Below are 14,969 nucleotides of genomic sequence, written 5' to 3'. Positions count from 1 at the left end.
CGAGGATCCTGATTTTGCTGAAGCATGAAAAGCTTATAAAGAACCTGTTGTTGTAGATAGAACCAAGTGGTTAGACTATTTGATTTAGGATGCCATGTTGTTCAAGGGTAGTCAATTGTGCATTCTAAAGAGTTCCATGAGGGAAAATCTGATTAAGAAGAAACACGGTGGAGGGATGGCAGGACATTTTGGTCGAGATAAGACCATTGCCATTCTTAGTGAACATTATTTTTGGCCTCAAATTTCACAGGATGCGAAGAAGTTTGTACAGAGTTGCCAAGTTTGTCAAGTTGCCAAGGGGTTTAGTCACAATACTGGCCTATATCATCCATTGCCTATTCCATCAAGGCCATGGGAGGACATAAGTATGGATTTTGTTCTTGGATTGCCAAGGACACAAAGGGGTAATGACTGAGTATTCGTGGTGGTTGATAGGTTCTCCAAAATGACACATTTCATTCCATGCCACAAAACTCATGATGTTGTCCATATTGCAGACTTGTTTTTGAAAGAGGTGGTAAGACTACATGGTCTTCCAAGGAGTATAGTTTTTGACAGAGATACTAAATTTTTGGGCATTTCTGGAGGACATTGTGGAAGAAGTTGAGAACAAACCTAAAATTTAGTTCCACGCATCACCCGCAGATTGACGGCCAAACAGAAGTGGTAAATAGAAGTCTGGGCAATTTGCTGAGATGTTTAGTTGGGGATAAGCCCAAGGGATGGGATTTGATTCTACAACAAGCAGAGTTTGCTTACAATAACTCTATAAATAGGAGTACTGGAAAATCACCATTCCAAATTGTATATGGGAATAGCCCAAGGACTGCACCAGAATTGAGGAAGATAGAACAAGGGGAGAGGACAAGTGCTGAAGCGGAGGAATTTGTTGAACATATCAAGCGTCTACATGAGGAGGTTCAAGCACACATTACCAAGATGAATCAAGAGTATAAAGCTAGGGCTAATCAAAGGAGAAGACATAAGGAATTCCAAGTAGGGGATCTAGTCATGGTGCACTTATGAAAAGAAAGATTTCCAGTCGGTACTTACAACAAGCTGAAAATGAAAAAATTTGGCCCCTGCAAAATTTTGAAGAAACATGACTCAATAAATGCATATGAAGTGGAGCTGCCAGATGGTATTCACATTTCTCCCATTTTCTACATTGTAGATTTAACAGAGTATCACGATGATGGTGCAGATGAGGAGCTGGTGTTAGAGCCATGTCCAATTCCTGCTTCTAAGAAGGAGGAGATAGAAGACATTCTAGATCATTGTGTGGGTAGGAGTACCAGAAACAAGCAGTATGAAGAGTATTTGGTCAAATGGAAAGGATGATCGATCGAGGATTCAACTTGGATTTCAGCAGCTGAGGTTTCCCATTTGGGATTTCCTCTACCATTCATAAAGTGACAGGGTCACTTTTCAATCTACCCTGGGTGTCTGATGCAGGAGCATCCAGAGGTATAAGGACAATCCTGTGTCACCTAAAAAAAAAATATACATAGACTTAGTTTTTGTTTCATGTGTTTTCATTTTTGGATACCCATTTGGGTCAAATAAAGGTTCCAACTCTCACAGTTCCACTATCAGTGTTCGTGTAAATCCCAAAAAAATAGGAGTATGTAATTGAGCCATCATTTTGGTGAACTAGGAGGTATAAATTGGCTAGATGAATGTAATTGTAATTTAGAGCATTCCAAAAAAAGAATCAGGTCAAAAGGCCCCTTGATTTGAAAGTTATTGCAATTTTTTGGGTTGTGGAGACCTCGTAAGAATTCTTCAAAGTTAGGTTAGGGGCATTAAATGACCTCAAAAAGGGCCAAAAAATGGGGGACGAGCAAAGCTGGTCCATAGGGCTATAGAGAACTTTGAGAGCTTTTCGAAAATGTAAACGGTATGTCAATCGGAGCTACGGTTCAAAAGTTATGCCTCTCGAAAGTTCGATTACTGTTTCTGGATTCTTCTAGATTTGCGTCGACTTCTAACGCAGCTTCTGGAACCTTCTATTTGGTCGGTGGATGCCTACTAGCACTTTCTAGAATGTACTCCTAGTCCTTAACCCTCCGGGGTCTATTTAAGGAGATTTCTGGCATTGTAAAAGGCAGTTCAGAGTGGAGTTTGAGAGGAGGTACTGAAAGGAGAAATTATCTCCCCATTTATGCTATTGTAAGCCCTTAGGGCATGTTTTGAAGTTTATTTTCTCTGTACTGAATGTACTAGCTTATTTTTCAGTTAATACAATTCCCTTTTTCTGTTGTGTCCATTTTGTTCTTGGGTTGTGTCCCCATTAAAGGATTGGGTGAACCATGTTGAATCCTTGTGTCTTGTGTTCTCTTCTGTGTGATTTATTATTTTTTGATATTGATCATATTTGTGTGTAAGTCTTATTTATGTCAATGGTTAATCCTAACACACCTTTCCAATTTTCCCTTTTTTAATATAGTTTTTCTAATATAGGGTTCCAAGATTTGGTCTCCCTAAAACCTTTTTCAAGTCTTATGCCTAAATATTTGCATTGGGAAGGAACCTTTCTTAAATCCCATGAATTGGCATATTCTATCTTCTAAATTTGGTGGAGTGTGTAAGAAAAATATTTCAGATTTGTCTTCATTAACTTTTTATCTAGAGGCTTCCATATATGTTGTGGTAATACATTTGAAGTTGTGGCCTTCTTCTATTGAGCTTCCTCTTGGAAGGATGGTGTCATCAACAAATCGTTGATGGGTAATTTTAGGTATACCTTCTGGAGTTAGTGCTCCTTTGATATATAACTCTTCTTGATTATTTTTTATTCTTTTTCCAAAGGATTTTTCATAATGATAAATAGGAAGGGAGAAATAGGATCCCCTTGTCTTATTCCTCTTGATATGTTGAAAAAACCTTCTGGTGTGTCATTGATGAGTAATGAGATTTTCATGGTAGCAATACAACTGAAGCTAAGATTCGTCCATTGATGCGAGAAACCAAATGCTTTGAGGGTCTTATACGAGAATCTCCAATCTACTTTATTGTATGTTTTATAAATGTCTAATTTCATGAACATGCATGCTTCTTTATTTATTTGAGAGGAGTGAATCACTTCTTAAATAATGATAATACCATCTAGAATTGATCTAATGGGTATGAATCTTGTTTGTTCTTTTGAGATTAATTTAGACAATATTATTTTGAGTTTGTTTGCTAGTGCTTTGGTTAGAATTTTGTATATAGTGTTGCATAAGGCTATTGGTCAATAGTCTTAGGGTTCTTCATGATTGGCTTTTTTTAGCTATTAGAGCTAAGAATTTATTGTTTATTTTTGCTAATAGTGACCCTGGGTTCCTTGTGGCTTCCATTTATTTCCATAAATCATTTCCTAAAATGTCCCAACATTTCTAAAAGAAGAATGCTTGGAACCCATATGGGCCTAGGGACTTGTTTGGATTTAGATTGAAAAGAGCGGTTCTGATTTCTTCTTTAGAGAAAGCATTATTTTAGAATTTGTTGTCTTTATTAGATATTAATTTTGTGATTGCATTTATTATGGAACTCTAAGCTCTTAAGTTTGATTTTCCATAGTTATTGAGAATATTAGTGTAATGATCTACAAATATTTCTGCAATTTGTTTCGTATTCTTTGTAACATTTCCTTTCCCATGCTTGGTTTTTGATATTATGTTAACATTCCTATTATTAATAGTGCTATTATGAAAGAATTTTGTATTGTGATCTCCATCTGATAACCATGTTTCTCTTGATTTATGTTTCCAGAAGATTTCATCTTTTGCTAGTATAGATTCTTGTTTTGATAATAGTTCTTTTTCTTTTGTAAATTTTGTATTATCTAAACCTTCTCTTATGATTTTTCATTATATTTTTAAGTTCTTCTTTTGTTTCTAGTTTCTCTTTGAATATATTGTTAAAATGATTTTTGTTCCATTTCAGGTTATTTTCTTTTAATAGTTTTAATTTATAGACAAAATAGAACATTTTTTATCCTTGAAAGTTCCCCTCTAGCCACCATTGCTTTATGTATGCCATAAAATTTTCATCTTGGAACCACATCTTTTCACATTTAAATGGATTTTTGGATGGTTTTTGTTGAACTGATATTTCTGATACGACAGAATAATGATTTGATCTTGCATTTGGGAGAATTGAAGATTGAATTGAGTGATTGAAAGCTCTAAGATCCCCTTTGAAGAAAAATCTATCTAATCTCTCCACAATTTGATAGAAGCCCTTCCTTCTATTATACCAGGTTAGAGACCATTCATTGGGGGAATAATCAATTAGATTATCTTTTATGAACCAATCTTTGAAATCTATCATGACTTGAGTGATTACTTGAGATCCTCCATTTTTTTTCCTCTAGCTTTAAAATAGCATTAACGTCCCCACCAATCCAAAGAAGGTTTGTGTGATGACTATTTACAATGATACCTATTTCATTCCATAAGGCCTTCTTGCTAGTTGTTGTTGTGGCTCCATAAACATTAATTAGAGTGAATTGTCGATCATCTTTGTAGCTTTTAATTCTTCCACCCATCCAATTGTTGGTTGTTATCAATCTATTGTATTCTAGTTTTCTAGGGTCCCAAATGATACCAATGCCTCCTAAAGCACCCTCAGGTTCTATCTAATCTATTTTCCAAACCCCAAGTTTCTTGCTTAACTTATCTTCATTTGACTTGGTTTTATTTCTTTTATTAGAATTAGTTCTGATTCATATAAAGTTAGATTGCACTTTAGTAAGCGCTTTTTGTTAGGCATTAAGTCCCCTAAAAGTCCATTTTGTAAACCTCATTGCCCTAAGGGAAGGCTCTTCCCCTTCCCCACATTCAATACTTCATGAATCTTTTTTTAATTACCTGCCTTACCAATTGTTGCTCTCAATTCAGCTAGCATTTTCCTACCTTTTTTCTTATTTTGTTTTCCACAATGTGGAGCTCCTATACCTTCCATATTCCAAGCTAATCCTAATGAATAAATATTATCCTTATCATTTTTGAGACTACATTCAATTGATTCATTTTCTAATTCTTCTTCTTCTTCTCTTAGTTCCTTAAATATATGATCACTTAAGTTTGATATATCCTGGGAAGCATGTTTCTTTAGACTTTATGAATATTCTTTATTTTTAACTTTGATTTCACTTTGATTTTGATCAAGATTTTCTTGCACCCCAAAATCTTCCTAGAATTCTTTAGATTTTTCCTTTGAGTTTCCTATTCTGATGGCTAAATTAGTGTCTGCTATTTTAGACCTACTTGCTTTTAGGTAAGATTCTACTTCCAAAGGGATGTCATTCCAATTTTTTTCTTCACTTTCATCTTAAACCTTGTCGAAGTTTTTAATTTCAAATGGATCTTTCCCATCTTGAGGTGTTTGCCAAAATTTATAGGACTTCTTCCTAATTTTGTTTGCTCTCTTTCTAAATGTGATGTGTGTTGTTTGTATGACTAATTCTAAGCAAAGAGATCAAAACTTTATCGCTAAATTCATTTCTAAGTTCTTCAATGGAATGGATAGAGAACATCTTGAAATTCTTAAATTTCCTTTTACTTCAACTTCCATTTTTGTATCATCTTCCACAAAGATGTACGGTACCTTTGATTGCTTCAATGAAGAAAAATATCTTTTTGAAGAACCCATATGATATGAGGCACCTGAGTCAAGAATCCATTTTGTTGAAGAACTTGAATTTTCCATGAGTACTTGCCCTTTGCCCTTTGAACCTAAAGAATATCCTTTCTCCTTATAAGCATTAGGCAGTGGAACATTATGTTTCTTCATGATGGTGGTCAATTCATCAATCTTTCTATGATAACACTCATGTTCTTCATGATCCAATTTCTTGTAATAAGCACACTTTTTCATGTCCTTATTATTGTCTCCCTTCTTATTTGAATTTGAAGAAGACTTTCCTTGTTGATTTGATTGTGGTGTTATCTTTTTTGCATCCTCTGATTTGTTATTCTTCCACTTCTTATTCTTGCCCCTTCCTTTATTATAGATTGACTAACTAAATTTTGAGAACCCTCATTATTTTCTACCAATGCCTTTGACTTTGGAAAATTGAGAATCCCCATTGATTTCAACTTCTTTTCTTCTTTATCCAATAGTTCAGCATAATGATCAAAAGAGACCTTTTGATAGGTAGACCCTAATGTAGTCTTTGAGGTGTTATAAGTAGAAACAAATAGTATTTAGATGGTAGCTCATTATGAATGAGAGAGATTAACCTGTCATATTTAATAGAACTCCCACAATCATCAAGCTTCATTCTTAATTCATTCACATTTATGATAAAAACCTGTATGGAATCAAATGCCTTTGGATCTAAGGAGATAAGCTCATCTTCAATTTTGAAAACATCTTCCTCAGACACTTTACCATATAGGTTTTGGAGGGTATCCCAAGCTTCCTTGGATGTACGAGACTTATAAATATGATAAAAGATCTTGTCTTCAACCCCCAAACAAATATCACCTAGGGCTTTCCTATCCATTGTTTGCCAATTAGTGATTTCACTAGCATATACTTGATCACTTGTTGGTTTAGGAAGGGTACCATCTACATATTGAGAAACTCCTTTATGCATTAAATGACACCACATTTTAATGGACCATATAGCATAGTTATGTGGAGTTAATTTTGGAAACTTAAAATCTCCCATGATGTAGAAAATGAAAGAAAAAATAGTAGGAAAAGAGGAACACAACACCAAGAACACCCTCCCTTTTCACTCAATCAAACCTCCAACCCCCCCCCCCCCCAAAAGAAGAAGAAGAAGAAGAAGCTTTTGGCACTTTATATGTAGTGCATTTACAATGGCCACTTGCCAATTTTGGCCTTAGTGGACCTCTGATTTTGCCTTTTACAACCTCCTTATGGAGTTCAAAACTAGAACATTACAATGTATCTCAGATATACAACAATTCTGAAGATATATCAAAGCATTACAATGCAAAAAAGTACTTCATTCTAAAAGTGACACTTTTGTCCACACAACCCTATAATCTAATTACAGATCTAGAAATTAGGCAAAAAATAACACACTTTCAAAAAAAATGGAACTTTTTTTCATGTCTAGATGAGCCCGTATGGAGCATTCGAAGTTGCAAAATGCAAGATTGGATAGGTATAGTTGCCAAAAGACAATTTCTAATAAATCCATGTAAAAAACTAGAAAAGAGTTGCACCACTAAAAAGTTTAGGAAATTCTACCCAAAAATAAATAAAAACTGCACCTAATTTGGAGTCTAAATGACTGAGATATGGCCTCCCAAAGTCAGACTGCAAAAGATGGGGTTAAATTTGATAGTTATACAACCATCGTAGTAGTTCAAATTTTCCCATAGATGAAAATTAGATGGCTTTCAAATATAGGCTCATGAACTGGACGATGTTATCAATCTCAGGCCCCTCAGATGATGTCAACTTGTACAAAATTGTATGAAATTGTATGGAAAATCTTGACATGGATGTTGATTTGTATGCTGACTGTATTGCTGATTTGGCAATGTTCATGTGGGTGGTGGTGGGCTGATGCTACTAGTGATGTGGCAAGATGTCCACGTGGCAAGTTGGATAGTCTACATGGCGATGTGATGCGTGGCCGCATGACACAAAATGACTGGGTGTGACTGTGTTGCTAGGGAAATGACTACAAACGTGTGGCACCTATTGGTGACACTACATGTTGGGCTACAAATGGCACATGGAGACTGAGTCACGGTTACCAGGGCAGAGAACTATTCATCGTGAAAGGGTCACCAGTGAAATAAGTCTAGTGCTGGTGACTAGTCCCACATTCATGGGTAAACAACAATATGTGATGTTTAAAAATTAACAGCCTGTAAGCATAAACAAATATAAAGCCCATCAGGAGTTATGAACATAGCTGCCAGTTGATTTCTTGCTAGGAATATGTTGCTGGATTTCGGTTCGATGGGTTCAAAAAATCATGCCCACTGGTATGGATTTGATTGTGCTGGAATATGCAAAGGTGCCTGTGATTAATGAACCTGGTGTTGAAAATATTGATGTGCCTACCTTATAAAATAAATAGAATATTTTAAATTCATAGGGAATATTCTCTGCAAGAGTTAGGGTGTCACTGTCGGTTCCTGCAAAAAAAAAATTCTCTACAAGGGTCTGTAGGGCTAAAAAGAATTCCAAAAAATACCAAAATTTCAAAATAGCCAAATAATTGCAGAGAAATAATAAAATTCAGATCTAAAAATAAATGTGTGGATATAATAAATGACCATACCCAAGTTGTAAATTGAGGCCTTTAGATGCCGATTTGAAATTTTTTTTTGCCTCAAAATCGACTTTGGCCCAACGTAGGTGAATTTATAGCTGATTTTCACCAAATTGGCGTTTTGGACGCAATGGCAAGGTCCATTTTGGCTCTAGATGCTCCCAATTTTTGTAGATTCTTCAGATTTGGGTTGAGGTGTTGAAGCAACAATGGTCTTGAATGGCTTTGTGAAGAGAATCTCCCTTAGCTCTAATACCATGTAAGAATTTGCTTTAGGGCAAAATTCACCCAAGACCAAGGAACTCAAGCATAAGCACAACAGTAGACCAAAGAGAGTATGATCAAAATGATGATATATGCATTCAATATTGATGTAAGTACACTAAGAGTGCATGTATATAAAGGCCTCTGGAATGCTTCTAGAATGCATAGAAGTCAGCAACATGATAAGTCATACAACCAGGCACATGTCCATTAGATATGGGTTATCCTCCATTAAGCACATGAGTAAGTACAATGATGAAAGGATAAGCCTACAAAGGTGTAGCATGCAAATATATGTTGTAGACACCATGTGCTTAATTAGGAGTGCAAATAACTGTGTTGTCTACATGACAACTCAGTTAATTATGCAAACTCCAGTGTTGTAGACACCATGTGTTGAATTAGAATTGCTTACTCCAGTGTTGTCAACATGACAACTCATAAGAGTACACAAACTCCTAAGTGTCTCACCAAATAAATAATAAAATAATGCATTAACCTAAGTAAACTTAAGTAAAGTGTAACAAGTAAATACTTATTTACACCAACACCTTCAAATCTTGTAACGTTTAATTTGTAAATAGAACTATTGGTTATTAATTTAATGGGTTTAAATTCAAAGAGACCTGTTTCTAGATTGAGAAGCATTTTGATGTTATTACACTTATAGTAACTTGTTTCTATCCCTATGAGTTCACCAAGAGAGGATCCAGTACACTTATTAATGTCAAAGTGATTGATTTTTAGAGGGATTGAATCAATCAAAACCTAGGTTGGGGCTTCATATGTCTGAGCTTTGGATTTGCTAAAATTAGGTTCCCATTTAATGACAATAACTAAATATCCTTTGAAAAAACAAAATGGTATAGAAAGAAAGTCCTCCCTAATAGATTTATTTTTGTAATGAATGTAAAACAATCTATTAGAGAGAGAGGGTATACTTACCTATGTGCCACAAAATTCTTCTAGCCATCTGATCATACTTGAGTTTTTTGAGGTGGAACCATTCCAAAATGTAAACAATTCTTATTCTTGACATTCTGACCATCACCCTTCACTGGCTTTGTTGCTAATTATAATAATATTTTTGGAGATTAAACCTATATTTCTTTCATTTCTAATATTTGGATTAGAATTGGAGATATCTATTCTAAACAATTGATTGTGAGAAGATGGGTTGATCATCTGATAAGATAATGAAGGTTTAGAATAGAGGGACATAGGTCAACAATGTGGAGGAATATAGGTCTGTATAGCATTATTTATGGTTTGAGGGTTAAATTTAGAGATTTGTATAGGCAAAGATTTTCCAAGCGAAATCTTGTTGGGTTTAGAAATCTTATTAGGTCAGGGATAGCTAGGTTTAGACACCTTTGTAGAATAATTTGAAGATTTTTTATTGTCTTGACTACCGATATCCACCCATTCTGATTTTGGCTTACTGAATTGGCTGGTTTTGAGTATTTGATTTTGAGAAATACCTTTTCCTACCAATCCAACTTGTTTGATTTTAGTGTATCTATGCTTGAAGTTGTGCAAGCCAATACCCTAGGATTTTCTTTATCTAATCGGTCATCTTCTTTGAGTGTTTGGAGAGTGTCAAATTGATTCGATGTTTGCAGAAGATCATAGTTAGCATATTTCATTTTGGAGAAGTATTATTTTGAGATATTTTGTGCAATTGCAAAGTTCCCAAATCATGTAAAGTTCACCATGTTTTATCTCATTAAATCAATATAAATTTATTATATATTGGTTTTACAATCTATTTTGAATTTTTTTATATGACTATTTCTTTTCTAACATATTGATTTTATTATATTTATAATATATGTGCTTAAATAATAATTATAATTTAAAATATTTAATATATTTAATATAATAGTTCTATATCATATACACAATAATTTAATATTATAAGTGGAATTATGCAATCTATTTTCTAATATAAAAATCATTTACAATACATATAATTTTAGCATATCATAAATTCAAACTTACAATTATAATTAACCTCAAGTGAGGCCACTACACGGTGCTTGTTTGTTTATTTTGGGATTGTTATTTTCTTGAGGCGAACAATCATATTTTTTTATTGTTGATTTTCTAACATTAGAGGTTTTTAAGATGAGCTAAAGAAGAATTAAGGAATATTTAAACTTTCTTTTTTTTTAATGTGTAATAATTTTTTCTAAATAATGAATTGGATTGATTGTGCGTTTGTGTTTCCTTATGGTTTTACAAGTCATGTTAGAGTTATTTGCAAGTCAACAACTTTGTCTAAATTAGTTTTTAGTATAAGAGCAATAGATCCACATGAGAGGCAGGAAAAAGCAAATGGCGATGGAGTAGGAACAGGAGAGCTTTGGATGCTGGAGGCAATGGCGACCTATAAATGGCAGGGGAAACCACAGAAGGAATGTAGATGTGTAACGCCCTGCCAAGGGATCCAAAAGAATTAACCTAAAGTTTTACTAAGTTTTGCTAAACAATTTTTTTTTAAAACAACAAGAAAGATAATCAAACACATCAAATACATAGTAGCAAAAGCAATAACATAAAATCAACTATGAGCATACATAACAGATTACATTCCTTAAGGATCCCAAGATGTTGAGTCACATTAAATATAATTAATTCTAAGTCTAACAACTACCATAACCACATGAAAGAATAATGAAAAGTCCAATGTCCATAATATACATTTGTTCTGAATGCCTCTTGGCAAATGAAATTCGGAATGCTCAATCATCCACTGTACATGTCACAGGGTATGAAAGGCTAAAAGAATATGCATATAATGATACACCATCATCCTCGAATCTATGACACAAAGTACAATAAAGTAAATGAAACTAATAACATACATGATACATCTATCCATCATAAAAGATATGTACATCATAAAACACAACTAATCTAAGTGTGTGGTTCCTCCCAACCATCAATAGCATCATTAGACCATCGTGGGCCCTAGCCATCCCCCATGCGTAACATCCCAAGTCATTGATAAGATCGTCGATACTATAGTAATAGGGACGTCACTCCTAAAACATACTACAACATAATCATAAGGAAATCTAACATACCAGAATACAACATAAAATGATCCAAGAAGCTCTAGCCATGGTGACTACAGATAGATCTCAATGGTAAGAGTAAAAAGCACTACCACCCGACTGTGTGGAACCTAAGTGGTGCACTCTTATCGCACTAAGGAGATAGTCTCAAGTCCCAAATAGGATATCAAACCACATAACACAATACTCTCTAAGTCAAAGAATCCTAAAAGTATACTAACTCAAAGGTTCCAAAACATAGATCGACATCTAGACCTAGAGGCACCACAAAGATATGTAGGAAACCTACTATGCAAGTGGGAAAGTGTCATCACAAAAGTCACGTAGAAGTTACTCGAGCAATCCTTTAGGAATCCCAGGTCCCTAGTGATCCTTGCAGCCAGTAGTATCCTCTCATACTAACGAGGCACATTATGGAATGCAAGGTCATAACCAAGTGTTCTCTCTACCCTATCCTAGTCTGTACTAGCACTCAAGGCATGGGAGAGAACATACAATTATCTTATTAGGTTCATTTTTCCCTCATTTAGTGTAAATGTTATCACTTATTAAAAACAACTTACAATGGGTTTCTCTAGGCAGCCTCTTAGGGCCCCAACCCCCATTGCAAGCCACTTCCCGACACTACACATAGATAACCTACCCTAGGCTCATGAAATCACAAATCAAATAATAAAATCACCTCAATCCTATACAAGTGACTAGAAGCATCATAAATATAATCCACAATAATCACATCAGTTCTCCACAAGCAACTGATAAGCATCAAATAATAATCATAATGATCACAATAGTTCTCTATCAACAATTGAAGGCATCAATGATAAATCATAATATCCAACGGTTCTCAACAAGCAACCAAAAATATCCCAAAATAAATCACAATACTGATCGAAGACTCCAAAATGGTCAAGTCAAAACATGTCACAACATGACATCATCAAGATCAAAACAAACACTTCAGCCCTCTCAAAGTGACTGGAAAGTAACCCAAGTATAATTGATCGAGACTCAAAAATGGTTATGTCAGGTAACTCAATTACATACATCTTAGCTTCACACTGGGAAACTGGAAAGCAATAACAACCAATAAACACAAACGTCATAGAGCATACTATCACATTACCTTGGTTGGGTTTAAAAGATCGAGACCAAATCATCATAATGTCACAATCGCATAACCCTCGAGCCTCTGGTAACAACCTAAATTGGTCGACACTAGGACAAACCCCAAAACCCCCAAAGCATAGACAACATAATAGTCACATAGAAAACAAAATCATCACATAGTTGGTTATGACTGATAATATATTTTTGAGTTAATGTAAGGTTTAAGTTCCAGTTTTATGTATGTCTCAAGTAATAAGTTTTCACAATTAACCCATGTCCCATATCTAAATGAAAGTCAATTATCCAAATTGGTTTAAATCAATTTTCTTAAAATGATCTAAAGACAAGTTATTTATTTAACTTATTAAAATAAATAAGTAACTTTGATCTATGCAATATTATTAAAAGTAATATTACAATAGATCTACAATTTTCCTTTTAACTAAATTCATCATTAATTAAATTTAATTAAAACTATATATTCTTTTAAATTTTTTTAAAATATTAAATTAAATTGGTTAATGATTATCGAACTCAACAATTGATAGTTATTAATTAATAAAATTATCAATAATTTTATTAATTAAAATTTAACTATATTTAAACTATATTATTATTTAAATTAATAAATAATAACAATAAAGAAAAACTTATTATTAAATAATAATAAAGTTTGCATTATGAAACTTATTAATAAAATATTATTAAATAATATCAAATGTAATATTAAAATCTATTATTAATATTTAATTTGTTAATAAATATTATTAATTAAAAATTATAATTATAAAAATTATAAAAATAGCTTTTAACAAAATTTTAATAATTTAAAATAATAATACAAAAACTTTTTAAAAGCCAAGTTTAATTTAAAACTGACACTCCATTTAAAAAGGTCATGCACGGTAGGCCTGCTGACGCAATCCCTGCGCTAGCAGACTGTCGACTATCGGTGGCAATTAATAAAATGAGGGGGTGCGTGGGATAGCCCCCACCCATAATAGTAATTATTATTATTTAAAAAAAAAAGAAATCATTCTCATTTGATAATTAGTTTATTTTATAAAATTTTATAAAATTTAAAATTTAATAAAACAAATTCCCATTAAATAAAAAAAACATATCCTATTTTAAATTTTAAATAATAATATTTAAATAAATAATTTTTTATTTTATGAATTAATTTTAATTTTTTTGAAATTGATTTCATCTAAACTCTAATAGAGAAAATACTATCAACCATCCACATTTTAAATTAGAATTTCATCTTTAAAGTCAAACTCTCCCCAAATTAAATCTTATTTTCTTTAATCTACAAGACAGGGTTTTTTCCTAAATAGTTTTTCAATCTAGGTTTACAGATACTTGACTCAGATACTTGTCCTAATTTTCAATTAGGACAAATTGCTTAAAGGTTTAGGATTTGGACATAAGAATTTATCTCCCCTCTCTTACCATTGAGATAATGCGATAGGGTACGCTCATCCTAGCAATTTAGGGAATTTGATACCCGGTACTTGCAACCTGCATAAAATCCACGCATGTACAAACACAATATTTTAAGCTAAACAGGCAATGATAGGAAGTGGTGCATCATGTAGATCTTGACTAGTACGTGACTACGAATCCCTTCCTTAACCACATCAGTCATGCCATACATAAAGAAAACAAACACACACACCATACACATGCAAGTATGGGGTAAGTATCCATAAGAAAACACATAATAATCCATCTAACTAATCATCATCAATAACTGAAAACAGTGAATAATCATCATACATCCATGAAATATAGAGTACCAAGTAATCTCATCATATAATAAACTGAATGTAAAACAATATCTGATAATCTCCAAAATAATAGTACTAATCATCAAACATAAAACTGGCCTAAAAGAGTTTGGCAATGATAGCAAAAATGCAAACTAGGGTAGGCACTAGAAGATGTCTGATTTGGTTTCCATTGACATGAGGGATGGTATTACAGATAGTAAACTAGTAACAAATGGCCTTTTAATTGATATAATAATGTCCAGAGATTGATGCCCTATCCCCAACATAATGATCAGTTCCATCCTCTACAAAGAAGACAAGCCATGTGGAATGAGAGGAAATGGGGAAACTAGACCCATGAACAATAGTCAGTCTATAGAATGTTTGATAGATTCGATTTCACAAAGATTGCTCATAAGTTTTATCAGCCTAAACAGTAGCAACAAACCCGAGAGATGGAGAAAGAGGCAATTAAAGACTCTTCCC

Source organism: Cupressus sempervirens, chromosome 10 (genome assembly GCF_028749045.1).
Source record: "Cupressus sempervirens isolate cs-2001-9-10 chromosome 10, ASM2874904v1, whole genome shotgun sequence".
Classification (NCBI taxonomy): domain Eukaryota; kingdom Viridiplantae; phylum Streptophyta; class Pinopsida; order Cupressales; family Cupressaceae; genus Cupressus; species Cupressus sempervirens.
The sequence above is the reverse complement of the archived record's forward strand: the minus strand, read 5'-3'. Positions refer to the sequence as shown.